Source organism: Dama dama, chromosome 3, assembly GCF_033118175.1.
Source record: "Dama dama isolate Ldn47 chromosome 3, ASM3311817v1, whole genome shotgun sequence".
NCBI classification, from domain to species: domain Eukaryota; kingdom Metazoa; phylum Chordata; class Mammalia; order Artiodactyla; family Cervidae; genus Dama; species Dama dama.
In genome coordinates, this window is record NC_083683.1 from 56,884,050 (window position 1) to 56,898,720 (window position 14,671).

Genomic DNA, 14,671 nt, shown 5'->3' on the forward strand with positions numbered 1-14,671 from the left:
TAAATAAATAAAATAAAAGGCTATTTTGGCATGACATATTTTGGTTTGGTGTAATAAAGGGAGATCACACACCTTAGGGATATCATTTGGATCAGAGGAGCAGCCCAGGGAAGCTCAGTGGCAGAATACAAATGTAGGAGGTAAATTAGAAAGCATGGGGAGAAGATAAAGAGCTGGAAAGTGTTATCATAAAGATATCCAAATTGGAAGGGCAAAGTAGATAAGAATCTGGAGAAACAGAATGAAGATAAAACAGTGCAAACATAGACAAGTTCCAGGAAGGCAGCTCAGGAAACGCACTGAACATAGTCAGCCTTTCCTGTAGTTAAGTTTTTTCTCATCTGCAGATCTTTCTCTTATCTGGGCAAGGAACTGCCTTTGAAGTAAGCAGAATTGTTCTCGGTGTTGGAAAAGTCTCATAAAAGGAACAGCTTTGAATTTTTCTTACAGATTTAATGTTTTGCAACTATATATTAGGGCTTCCCTGGTGGCTCAGTCGGTAAAGAATCCTCCTGCAATGAAAGAGACCTCGGTTCGATTCCTGAGTCAGGAAGATTCCTTTGAGGAGGGCATGGCAACCCAGTCCAGTATTCTTGCCTGGAGAAACTCCATGGACAGAGGAGCCTGGCGGGCTACAGTCCATGGGGTCACAAAGAGTCAGACACGACGGAGCCACTAAGCCCCGCACAGCACAGTAGTATGTGTTAATACACTGTGTGTGCTGTGCATGTTAGTCGCTCAGTCCTGTCCAACTCTTTGAAACCCCATGGATTGTAGCCCACCAGGCTCCTGTGTCCATGGGATTCTCCAGGCAAGAATACTAGAGTGGGTTGCCGTTTCCTTCTCCAGCGGATCTTCCCAACCCAGGTATTGAACCTAGGTTCTCCTGCATTGCAGGCAGATTATTTACTATCTGAGCCACCAGGGAAGTCATTCATACATTGGGTATAGATATTCTTAAATATGTATTTAACATGTAAAAAACTAAAGATAAAACTAAAGATAAAATACTATCACATGTTATTATATACTTTGTACAAATAATTTTATGAATGTAGATGAAGAGTAGTATACTTTTGTTTCATTAAACTGCATTTTCAATCATCAGTTTCTTTACTCAACTGGTTTCTATCAATTGTTCATGTCTTGTAGTGCAACCATTTCATTTCAGGCAAGGAACTGTTTTCTGCTTTAGATGAGGAGGTGATAGAATATCAATTATTGAGAGCCTAAATTTGTAGAATATATAATCCACAACTGGGAGCTGTCAGAGCCCTTCCAAAATTGAAATAGGAACGGAGCTTATCACACTGAATTTACTTGTGATTTGTAACAGCAGTCTTTCCTTGACTGATGATCTTCTTCATCCCACCCCACGTATACACACCACTCCTAAAATGAGTGACATAAAACTAGTTGTGAGCTAATCTGAATCTTTGGAAAGACACTTTCTAGCCCTTGTGAATTGGAGTACTCCTGAGTGAGATGTTCAAAGAAATTAGTTAGTATTTTCCCAGTGCCATTCATTTTTCTTTATCTCTCAGCTCAAAGAATTGAATGAGATATTCTGTGTGTGCTATTTTATAAAGAAAACTCACTCACTACTTACATATTCTTTTCCCCTCATTCAAGAAGTTTGTGGCTTTTGTCATTCTAAAATTGTGAATGACCCAAACTACAGTGGAATAATAATATACTTGCTCAAGAGAAATGATCAGGCAGACCTCATGTATTTGATATAAAACAAGTTCAGAGCATCTGATCCTCTATATCTTTTTTTTTATTAAATTCTTTCAAACTCTTAAAAGTAATAATATTCAGAGTTCTGAATTCAATAAAGCATTGCTTATCACCAACTTATACCTAAGAGTTAAGTAGAATAAAAATGAATGGATAGAGGTTCTGGCAGCATAGCCCATAGAGACATAGGGAAGGGCAGGTTTGTTTGTATTTCTTTGTTTGCTTTTTAACCCTAGTGTTTTTTAAATTTATATGAATTTTCCCTTATATTCTAAAATATAGCATGTTCAGCTTAGCATTATAACTGTTATTACTTATCCATTAATTTTTCTAGACAACCCAGCCTATCATCTCATACTTCATCCCATCACTTAAGAAAGGAAAATCATTGTTCTTTGGAAATATGCTTTTATTCTGTAGCACATGTGGTAATTTCAGAAGCATGACAATAAAAAACATAGACCCATCCTGGAAACAAACACTCAGTTCACTAAAATTTTAAGAGGAATAGGCAAACTCTAGTGAAACTATTTCAGGCTTTTTCATTAGGATACCTGTGCCTCATGGATTTAAATGCTATAGTTAGAATTTCGTCAACACTGGATCTACAGTATAGCTAAATGAATAATACTTGAACATCTAATTGAATTTCTTGAACAAAAATATTGCTCTGAACAAAAAAGAAAATATTTTGTAAGCCTCTGGATTTATAATATTACCAATTGATTTGAAATGTAAACACTAAAAGATTATTTTCCATCTCCAGGTTTTTGGCTACACTTATTTTATATGTGGCTGTCTTAGAGAGTGAAATAATTTATCAACTAAAATAGCAGTTAACTATTTTTTCCAGACTGGAGATATAGGAAGTTATTTCATTATAGCTAGCATGTAGTAAGATACTTTCCCCCTATTATTTCAAAGCACCCTATTCTCAGCTACTTAAGTACTACTGCTCTCCAGTACTTTATCTAGAACCTACAATTATTTTTTGTGTTGCATTATGGTTATTTATATACCTGTTTTCCTCTGACTATCGTCAAACTGGAAATTTCTCAAGGGCAGAGTTGAGATAATATTGTTCTATCTGCCAGACATTTTGCCTGGCACATAAAAATCTCTCGGTACGTGTGACTGTTGTTGAAAGTGTAGTAATAAAATGAGACTGCTCCAGCCACCAGTCCTCTCGGTGTTTTGACAAAGAATCTGCCAATTTCATTCTTCTGGATGATTTTGTGTCATATGGACAAGGCCAGACTTCTTTGAGAAACCTAGAGTAGAAACGTCAGTAGTTAACAATAAAGGTCATGGTATCATCATATCCACTACAGCTCAAAGGATTCTAAGCCTTATTCTATTTCCTCTTTTTCTATTTCTGACTCACAGTTGAGTATATGGAATTTTGGAAGTTTTTCCCAAAGATCTAAAATCAATTGCTCTCTGGTATAACAAAGAACAATATGGAGTCAGAAGACTGATTTTTGTCTGTACTCAGTAACTAACCACAGTTGTTCCCTTGGGTCATTTTACTGTCTTTCATCAATTTGCTTATTGTTAAAAGGAAAGGAAGGATTTTACTTGCCATGCAGAATCATTGAAAAGTCAAATGAAAATATGTGTGAAAAGAATATATACACTTGATTAAAAAGACCTGATTATAAATCTCATTTCCACAATCTATAGATAACTACTATAAATCTGAGATAACTTCCTGATTTAACTGTGTAAACTGGAATTGCATACCTATTTGGCAAATAAAAAATTAAAATATTCTTTCTTAAGCATTAAAGAATTTTGAGGTAAAAAGAGTTCTTTTCCCTATAAATGCATTTTTAAGTTTATGAGAACTTTTGTCAATTCATTTTCACTAAATCTTACACAATTATATTCATGCTTAGTATAATCAGAATTTTTATTAAATTTCTTTGGTGAGTATGTTATTTGATGGCATAATAATATCAGTTCAAACTTTCTTGTATTTTTCTCAAAGTAATAGATGTCCCACTTTACCCTCTATTTGTAAAAAGTTTAAGCTGGTAAAAAAAAATGTACACTGAAGAAATTATAAATAATTCATTAAATGTTATTGATAAGTGTATTCCTCATAAGCTGTCAACTGCCGTTTCTATGTGTAGCTCATTTTCTTGAGTGGTAAAGTTCAGTTCAGTTCAGTCACTCAGTCGTGTCCAACTCTTTGCGACCCCATGAATCACAGCATGCCAGGCCTCCCTGTCCATCACCAACCCCCGGAGTTTACTCAAACTCATGCCCATCAAGTTGGTGATGCCATCCAGCCATCCCATCCTCTGTCTTCCCCTTCTCCTCCTGCCCCTAATCCCTCCCAGCATCAGGGTCTTTTCCAATGAGTTAACTCTTCGCATGAGGTGGCCAAAGTATTGGAGTTTCAGCTTCAGCATCAGTCCTTCCAATGAACACCCAGGACTTAGCTCCTTCAGGATGGACTGGTTGGATCTCCTTGCAGTCCAAGGGACTCTCAAGAGTCTTCTCCAACACCACAGTTCAAAAGCATCAATTTTTCGGCGCTCAGCTTTCTTCACAGTCCAACTCTCACATCCATACATGACCACTGGAAAAACCATAGCCTTGACCAGACGAAACTTTGTTGGCAAAGTAATGTCTCTTCTTTTTAATATGCTATCCAGGTTGGTCATAACTTTCCTTCCAAGGAGTAAGTGTCTTTTAATTTCATGGCTGCAGTCACCAACTGCAGTGATTTTGGATCCCAAAAAAATAAAGTCTGGCACTGTTTCCACTGTTTCCCCGTCTATTTGCCATGAAGTGATGGGACCAGATGCCATGATCTTTGTTTTCTGAATGTTGAGCTTTAAGCCAACTTTGTCACTCTCCTCTTTCACTTTCATCAAGAGGCTTTTTAGTTCCTCTTCACTTTCTGCCATAAGGATGGTGTCATCTGCATATCTGAGGTTATTGGTATTTCTCCTGGCAATCTTGATTCCAGCTTGTGCTTCTTCCAGCCCAGCGTTTCTCATGATGTACTCTGCATATAAGTTAAATAAGCAGGGTGACAATATACAGCCTTGATGTACTCCTTTTCCTATTTGAAACCAGTCTTTTGTTCCATGTCCAGTTCTAACTGTTGCTTCCTGACCTGCATACAGGTTTCTCAAGAGGCAGGTCTGGTGGTCTGGTATTCCCATCTCCTTCAGAATTTTCCACAGTTTATTGTGATCCACACAGTCAAAGGCTTTGGCGTAGTCAATAAAGCAGAAATAGATGTTTTTCTGGAAGTCTCTTGCTTTTTCGATGATCCAGCGGATATTGGCAATTTGATCTCTGGTTTCTCTGCCTTTTCAAAAACCAACTTGAACATCTGGAAATTCTCAATTCACGTATTGCTGAAGCCTGGCTTGGAGAATTTTGAGCATTACTTTACTAGCATGTGATATGAGTGCAATTGCACGGTAGTTTGAGCATTCTTTGGGATTTCCTTTCTTAGGGATTGGAATGAAAATGGACCTTTTCCAGTCCTGTGGCCTCTACTGAGTTTTCCAAATTTGAGTGGTAAAGTAATGAGATTCAAACACCAGTAGTACAATCTACCTCAGAATGACTGGTTACTTTTTTGAAGTCTTGTCCCTAGTCTTCACATTTTACATTAATTTAGCCCCTACTTGTCATAAAGAAATAAACAATATTGTGCAGGCAAAATTTAAGGGAATATTCATGAGCAATTTTCCTCCTCTTGAAAGAAGTGATTATGTCCTTACATAATTTGGCAATATAATATTGGTGAAGCAATAGGAAATCACTCATACTGGAATTTGTCCAAAACTGAAATTTTAAAATATGGAGTTACCTAAGATTTGTCAGGATAGGTATAAGAGAATTTCCAAGACTGACATTCTTCAGTATAAAATGGAAACCCCAGTTCAAAAATGTACACAGTGTAAGAGCTCTATTTAATTAAAATTGCAAATTAAATCTTTTAAATTATTATTTTTAATTTTAAATCAAATGGAAGTTGTGGTAGGATTCAGAGATGGTGGTAGGAGCAGCAGTGTTTTTAAATCTCCCTGAATTCTTTCATTCCTACTATCTGAATAAAAGCAAACAATTGCAAGGAATGACCTTATTTGAATCTTGATTCAAACAAACTGAAAAAAAAAAATCTTCAAACAGAGAAATCTGAACAGTGATTGGCTATTTAATGATATAAGAAATTTTTAATTTTTAGATGCAATAATTATATTGCTTTTATATTTTTTAAAGTCCTAGCAGAGATACATCTTGAAATAGTTACAGTTGAAGTATAGATATTGCAGATTTGGTTCCAGATCATTGTAGTAAAGCAAATATCACAATAAAGAGAGTCACATAATTTTTTTGTTTCACAGTGCATATATAAGTTATGTTTGCACTATACTGCAGTCTATTAAATATGCAATAGCATTATGTCTAGAAAACAATGTAAATATCTTAATTTTAAAAGCACTTTATTGCTGGAAAATGCTAACCATCATTTGACAAGACAGAGTTGCTACAATCCTTCAATTTCTAAAAAATTCAGTATCTGTGAAGCTCAATAAAATGAGGTGTGCCAGTAATATGATCTGGAAATTGCCTATAAATAATCTGAGAGAGATGAGAATTAATGGGTGTGTAGATTTGGGGGATTTAGAAGGAGAGGCTGCACCACACTGCTTATGGGATCTTCGTTCCCCAAGTAGGGATTGAACCTTGGCCCTTGGCAATAAGGCTATGGAGTCCTAACCACTGGACCTCCAGGATAATTTCCCAGTGGGTGTTTAGATGAAACAAAATTGTTGTTGCATTTATAGTTGTTGAAGGTTTATTATGGATATATCAGATTAATAATACTCGTCTTTTGAGTACATATGAGCACATTTGTATTAAAAGAAAAAGATAATGTTATATCAAAATAACTTGATTTTAGTTTAGATCAATGACTAAAAATTAAAATACAAAATGATAGTTAAGCAACTAGAAATGATGAAATGGAATATGAAAATATATGTGGTTAAGGCAACAGAAATCATTAAAAAAGAAGAGAAAAATAACAAAGGTCAGATGGGAGAAATACAAGACAAACAGATGGTAGATTTAAACCAATTGTACTGGTAAACTACTTTAACTGTAAATGATCTAGAAACTCCAAATGAAAATGAGAAACTGTCCAAGCAGATTTGGCTAACAAACACGTGAAAAGGTGCGCAGCAACACTCATTATCAGAGAAATGCAAATCAAAACCACAGTGAGGTACTATCTCATGCCTGTCAGAACGGCTGCCATCAAAAAGTCTACAAACAATAAATGCTGGAGAGGGTGTGGAGAAAAGAGAACCCTCTTACACTGTTGGTGGGAATGCAAACTAGTACAACCTCTATAGAGAATGTGGAGATTCCTTAAAAAACTGAAAATATGACCCAGCAATCCCACTGTTGGACATACACACCAAGAAAACTGAAATTGAAACAGACACGTATACCCCAGTGTTCATTGCAGTACTGTTTACAATAGCTAGGACATGGAAGCAACCTAGATGTCTGTCAGCAGATGAATGGATAAGAAAGTTTTTGTACATATACACAATGGAATATTACTCAGCTTTAAAAAAAAAACAACACACACATATGAGTCAGTTCTAATGAGGTGGATGAAACTGGAGCCTATTGCACAGAAAGAAGTAAGTCAGAAAGAAAAACACCAGTACAGTTTACTAATGCACATATATGGAATTTAGAAAGATGGTAATGACGACCCTATATGCAAGACAGCAAAAGAGACACAGATGTAAAGGATATCGTTGGACTCTGTGGGAGAAGGCAAGGGTGGGGTGATTTGAGAGAATAGCATTGAAATATGTATATTACCATATGTGAAATAGATGACCAGTCCAAGTTCGATGCACGAAACAGGGTACTGAAAGCCGATGCACTGGGATAACCCAGAGGGATGGGATGGGGAGGGAGGTAGGAGAGGTTTCAGGATGAGGAGGCACATGTATACCCGTGGCTCATTCATCTCAATGTATGGCAAAAACCACCACAATATTGTAAAGTAACTAGCCTCCAATTAAAATAATTTTTTTTTAAATCAGTACTTAGCTATTTTCTGTCTAGGGGAGAAAAAGCAATTTAAATATAGAGACATTTATAAGTTTAGAAGATAAGGGATGGGAATATCATTAGAGATAAAGAGAAACACTTCATAATAATGAAAGGGCCAATTCATCAAGAAGACATAAAAACCTTAAACGTATATTTCTCTAATAGCAGAGTTCAAAACTGCAGAAAGCAAAAACTAGACCCACAGTTATAACTGGAGTTTTTACCACTCTCTCAGTAGTTTATAATACAGACAAAAATAGTAAAGATATGGAAGACTTGAACAGTACTGTCAGCCAATTGTACCTAGCCAACTTTATAGAACATTTCACTCAACAATAGCAGAGTACATACTCTTTTCAATGGAACATTACTAAGACCTGTAGTATTCTGAGTTATAAAACAAGTTTCAATAAGTGTTAAATAATTAAGCTCATATAAAGTGCATTCTCTGACCACAATAAAATTGACTCCAAAATAGATTTAAAAAAAAGTTTTCACAAAAATTTTCTACATATAGGAAATTCAACAGCACACTGCCAAGTAGCCCATGGTGTAAAGAAGTCACAGGGTAAATTAGAAAATATTCTCAACCCGCTAAAAATGAAAAGACATCAAAAATCTTGGGATGCAGCTTAACGCAATGCTTGGGGCAAAAGTATGGTTTGCAGTAATTATATTAGAAATTAAGAAAGGTCTAAGATCAATGATCTAAAAACTTCCAATTATGAAGCTAGAAAATGAAGAGCAAATAAAACCCCTAGTAAGTAGAAGAAAAGAAAGGATAAATAGAAATCAATAAAATAGAAAACAGGAACAATAGATAACATAAATATAATCAAAAGCTGTTTTTAAAGAGAGCAATACATTTGATTAAGTTATACCTCAACTCATCAAGGAGTAAAAACAAGAGCAAACATATAACTCATAACTAGTAGAATTAAAAGAGAAGACTTAGATGAAGTGGACAAAATCTTAGAAGACACAAATTACCAAAACTGACACACACAAAAATTGAAAACTTAAATCTTACCTTATGTCTATTTTATTGATTTATCTTCTGAAATCAATCAATATAATTCATCTTACAATAGAATAAGGTAAAAATACTTATAATCATCTCAGCATATCCCGAAAAAGTTTTTGACAAAATTCAATACTCATTTGTGATTAAAAATATTCTCAAAGGATAGTGTTAGAAGAAAGCTTCCTAAAACTGATAAAATATATTTGTGGGAAAACCATACCACTAACCTCATACTTTATGGTGAAAACAGTATTTTTCCTCTAACATTGAGAACAAGGTAAGAATATCTATTCCTACTACTTCTATGCAAAATTTTATTGGAAATCTTAGCTGGTATAATAAAGTAAGAAAAAGCACGCAAGCTGGAAAAGGTATATTCTATTTTCAGATTACACTATTTTTACACAAGAGCTATTAAAACAAATAAATGAAGTTAGCAAGTTCTTAAAAAGGACAATATACAACAGTAAATTTTATTTCTACTGCTTATCAACTGGCAAATGAAATGTGTTTAAAAAACAAGGCTAATTATAATAAGAAAAAATGTATAAATTCTTAAAGATAAATTTAACAAGAAATGTCAAGATCATTACACTGAAAACTGCAAAATGTTGCTAAATGAACTGATGATCTAACTAGGCAGAGAGATACACCAAGCTCATGAATTAGAAGATTCAGTATTGTTAAGATGTCAATTCTCTCCAGTTAGAAGATTCAGTATTGATAAGATGTCAGTTTTCTCCATCTTGATCTGTACATTCAGATAGTACCAATCAAAATCATAACAGCTTATTCTGTAAAACCATGGCAAGTTGGTTCTAAGGTTTATACAGAAATGCAAAAGAAGTGGAGTGGCCAAAACATTTTTGAAAAAAAAATGTGGAGATTGGCTTGAAGGATTTCAAGATTTACCATGAAGTAAATTTACAGTAATCAAGACAATGTGAAATTGGCAGGACATCTGAATGAAACAGAATAGAGTCCAAAAATAGATCCATACATGTATGGCCAGTTGATTTTTAACAAAGATACAAAGTTAATTCTATGAGGAAAGCATATTGTTTCAACAAACAGTGTTAGAAAAGTTGGCTATCTGAATGGGGGATAAATGGACCTCAATCCTTATCTCACACCATAAACAATTAATAACTCAAAATGGATCATAGGCCTAAATGTAAAACTTAGAATAGTAAAATTTTTGTAGGGAGATGCAGGAGGATTCTTTGTGACTTCAAGGTAAGAAAATAATTTTTATGGAAGGTAGAAGTCAAAAAGCACAAGCAATAAGAGAAAAAAATGTTGATATATTAGAGTTCGTAGAAATTAAAATCATCTACTCTTTGAAAAGCACTTAAAAGAATGAAAAACATATATACTAGAAGTAAATATTTGCATACTTATATCTGACAAAGAACTTTAAGGATAATTAATGTTATAATAATAATATAAACAACAACAACCCAAATAAAGACCAAAAGATTTGAACACTCTACAAAACACAATATAGTAATGTCAAATAAGCACATAATAACACCATTTGTCATCAGAGAAATGCAAGTAAATGTGACATGCCATGCCACAGCTCACACTAGAATAGCTAAAATGAAAAACACTGCTAAGTGTTAGTGAGGTTGCAAAGCATGTTCATAGGAATGTAATTTTTGGAAATCAGCTGGGAACTTTTTTCTTATAAAGTTTATCATACATTTTCTATACAACCCACTAATCCAACTACTGCATACTTAAGTGTGATAAAAGCATGTGTCCAACAAAATGTGATAAAAACGTGTCCAACAAAAAATATGTTACTGCTCATAGCAGCCTAATTCATAATAGACAAAACTGTAAACTACTCCAAAGATTACATCAGTAGGTGAATGGATAACTAGATTATGATATACCCTTATAGTTAAATACCACTGAGAAATAAACTCAATAACTGGTATATCCAATACCTTGGTAGAATTTCAGAAACATTGTGTTGGGCTGAAGAATCTAGACACAAAGCAATACATAATGTACAGTTGTCTTTATATGAAATTCTAGAAAAGCAAAACTAATCTCTAGTAACCAAAAGCAGATCCCAAGATACAAATTTATATTTTTCTAGCTATTTTCAAAGGGCAGACTAATCTCCTTTTAGCAAGCAACATTTGCTGAACTGTGAGATTCTCTTCATAGTTTTTAAAATCCAAATTCTGAATTACTATATCAGTTTACCTTTGAAAGTGAATGATTAGCCAAGCTCATACATTTATCAAGTCTTCTAACCATGGTTTATTTTTAAAAATTTTAAACCTTTTAATTTTAAGTAATTTTAGACTTAAAGGCAGTTTTAAGAAATTAAGGGTAATATCAGCATCAAAGCTTCCCAGGTATTGGCGCAGTGGTAAAGAATCCACCTGCCCATGCAGGAGATGCAAGAAACTTGACTTGGATCCATGGGTTGGGAAGGTCCCTTGGAGTGGGAAATGGCAACCCTCTCCAGTATTCTTGCCTGGAAAATTCCATGGGGTTGCAAAGAGTCAAACGTAACTGAGCCACTGAGCATACACACACGTCAGCATCATACAATGTGAGATGGTTCCTTTGTCTCTCCCCTTCAGTCTACATCTTGTTAAACATCCACAACTCAACAAAGCATCACAATACACCAAGATGCTGGAGAGACCTGTGCATCTGAACATTCTCCTCCTGCCCAAAGCTTTGCCTAAAAAGAAAGTTGTTTTCTATTCAGTTTACTATTCAAATATACCAACAGAAAAATGACTCATCTAGGACCATGAAAAAACACATAGAGGAGGCAGAACCAGGGAAACAGTGCTGCCCCAATCCTGGTCCTTGGCTGCAATGGAGACACCCATGACCCCAGCTCTCCCCACCACTTTCTCCCTCCCATAATGGTGGTGTCCATGGCCCAGGTGACCCCAGACGTGGCAGAGAAGCCCTCCATCACCATGCCCTCAGGGATGACAACAATACCATTAATAGCAGCAGCAGCAGCAGCAGCAGCAAGGTACCAGGAACCCTGGAGGAACTAGCAACAAAGACGAGGGCACCAGGGACACCTCTGGCAGAAGCAGTAGAGGGTGGAAAGTGCTGGTTCTCTTATACATCCAGAAGCAGCCCAGGTGAGGGATACCAAAAACTTGTGTTATAGTGCCACTACTGAAAAACAAAGACCTCTATTTATCAGTCTGCTCAATTGTTGAAACCAAAACTTTACAATTCCATTTACCATTGTATCAGAAAGAATAAAATACCTAGGAGTAAGCCTGCCTAAGGAGACAAATGACCTGTACTCTGAAAACTGTAAGATGCTGATGAAAGAAATTGAAAAAGATACAAACAGATGGAAAGATATATCATGTTTGTGGATTGGAATAATCAATATTGTCAAAATGACTATACTACCCAAGGCAATCTACAGATTCAGTGCAATCCCTATCAAAAGAATTTTAGAATTTGTATAGACACAAAAGGCCCCAAATAGCCAAAGCAATCTTGAGAAAGAAACATGGAGCTGGAAAAATCAGGCTCCCTGACTTCAGACTATACTACAAAGTTACAGTCATCAGAACAGTATAGGGCTGGACCAAAAATATAAACACAGATCAATAGAACAGTATAGAAAACCTAGAAATAAACCCATGCACCTATCGTCAGTTAATTGATGACAAAGGAGTCAAGAATACACAACATTGGAAAGACAGTCTCTTCAACAAATAGTTCTGGGAAAGCTGCACAGCTACATGCTAAAAAATGAAGTTAGGTTATTCTTTAGCATCATACACAAAAATAAGCTCAAAATGGGTTGAAGTCCTAAATGTGAGACTGGACACTGTAAAACTCCTAGAGAAAAACATAGGCAGAACACTTTCTGACATAAACCACAGCAACATCTTTTTCAATCCATCTCCCAGAATAATGGAAATAAAAACAAAAATAAACAAATGGGACCTACTTAAACTCAAAAGCTTTTACACAGCAAAGGAAACAACGAACAAAACAAAGACAACCTACAGATTGGGGGAAAATATTTGCTCAAATGATGTGACCAACAAGGGACTAGTCTTCAAATTTACAAACAGCTCATGATGCCTAACAGCATTAGAACAACCCAATCAATAAATGGGCAGAAGACCTAAATAGATATTTCTCCAAAGAAGAAATATAGGTGGCCAATAGGCATATGAAAAGATGTTCAACATTGCTCATTATTAGAGAAATACAAGTCAGAACTACAATGATATATCACCTCACACCAGTCAGAATGACTATCATTAAAAAATCCACAAATAAGAAATGCTGGAGAGGGTGTGTAAAGAAGGGAACCCTCCTACACTATTGGTGGCAATGTGAATTGGTATAGTCATTATGGAGAACAGTATGGAGGTTCCTTAAAAAAACTAAAAATAGAGCTACCATATGACCCTGCAGTCCCACTCCTGGGCATATATCCAGAGAAAAACATGATCTGAAAGGATATATGCACCCCATTGTTCCTTGCAGCACTGTTTACTATAGCTAAGACATGAAAGCAGCCTAAATGTCTATTGACAGAGGAATGGATATAGAAGAAGTAGTATATATACAATGGACTATTACTCAGCCATTAAAAAGAATGAAAATAATGCCATTTTTAGCAACATGGATGGACCTAGAGATTGTTAGACTGAGTGATGTAAGTCAGACAGAGAAGGAGAAATTTCATATGACATCCCTTGTATGTGGAACTGAAAAAGAAACTATGCAAATGAACTTACTTACAAAACAGAAAGAGACTCACAGACTTAGAAAACAAACTTATGGGTTCCAGGGGGAAGAATGAGGAGAAAGGACAGTTAGGGAGTTTGGGATGGACATGTACACAGTGCTATATTTAAAGTGAGTAACCAACAAGGACCTACTGTATGGTGCATGGAACTCTGCTCAATGTTATTGTGGCAGCCTGGATGGGAGGAGAGTTTGAAGAAGAATGGATACGTGTATATGTATGGCTGAGTCCCTTCACTGTTCACCTGAAATTATCATGATATTGTTAATAAGGTATACCCCAATAGAAAGTAAAAAGTTTATATTAAAAAAAATCAAGTTTAGTTCAGTCGCTCAGTCGTGTCCAACTCTTTGCAACCCTATGGACCACAGCACACCAGGCTTCCCTGTCCATCACCAACTCCCAGAGTTTACTCAAACTCATGTCCATTGAGTCGGTGATGCCATCCAACCATCTTATCCTCTGTCGTCTCCTTCTCCTCCTGCCCAAAGCTTTGCCTAGAAAGAAAGTTGTTTGCTATTCAATTTGCTATTCAAATATACAAACAGGAGAATGACTCATCTAGCACCATGAAAAACCACAATAACACAGTATGTCACACACACACACACAAATAATAAAAATAATAATGAACTTCTGAAACCAAACTTAAAGTCTGGTCAGGTTGGTATCTTAACTAATAAAGAATTCAAAACAGCTATCATGAAGAAACTCGACAAGCTAAAAGAACACTCACAAAGGCAATTCAGTGAGTTCAGGAATAAAATTAATTATCAAACGGGATACTTTGCTAGAGATTGAAATTATAATAAAGAACCAAATAGAAATTGTGAAGCTGAAAAATCTCACTAACTGAGGTGAAAAATTCTTACAAAGCATTGGAAATAGTACTGACCATATTGAAGAGAGAATTTAGCAACCTTGAATATAAAAATTTTAAAGTGATTTAAATAAAAGAGAGAGAACTTATTTAAAAAAAAAAAAAAAAAACACCCTATAATAACTATTCCACACCATTA

General features: G+C 35.4%; 1 protein-coding gene across 1 annotated transcript in view; it reads left to right on the forward strand.

Moving 5' to 3' along the window:
* The window catches only part of SLC2A13 (solute carrier family 2 member 13), a 495,370-nt gene that overhangs the window by 405,035 nt on the left and 75,664 nt on the right, over positions 1-14,671 (forward strand). The gene's annotated exons all lie outside the window — the stretch shown is intronic.